The following is a 403-nucleotide window of genomic DNA, read 5'->3' as shown; positions in this document are numbered from 1 at the left end:
CTTTCAGTCTGTATGTGTCCCCTGTTTTGAGGTGGGTCTCTTGTAGACAACATATGTAGGGGTCTTGTTTTTGTATCCATTCAGCCAGTCTTTGTCTTTTGGTTGGGGCATTCAACCCATTTAAGTTTAAGGTAATTACTGATAAGTATGATCCCGTTGCCATTTACTTTATTGTTTTGGGTTCGAGTTTATACACTGTTTTTGTGTTTCCTGTCTAGAGACTATCCTTTAGTATTTGTTGGAGAGCTGGTTTGACAAACCCACAGCAAACATTATCCTCAATGGTGAAAAAATTGAAAGCATTTCCTCTAAAGTCAGGAACAAGACAAGGGTGCCCACTTTCACCATTACTATTCAACATAGATTTTGAAGTTTTGGCCACAGCAATCAGAGCAGAAAAAAG

The sequence above is a fragment of the Bison bison genome, unplaced genomic scaffold (genome assembly GCF_000754665.1).
Source record: "Bison bison bison isolate TAMUID 2011002044 unplaced genomic scaffold, Bison_UMD1.0 scf7180017862134, whole genome shotgun sequence".
NCBI classification, from domain to species: Eukaryota; Metazoa; Chordata; class Mammalia; order Artiodactyla; family Bovidae; genus Bison; species Bison bison.
Note: the sequence above shows the minus strand (reverse complement) of the source record.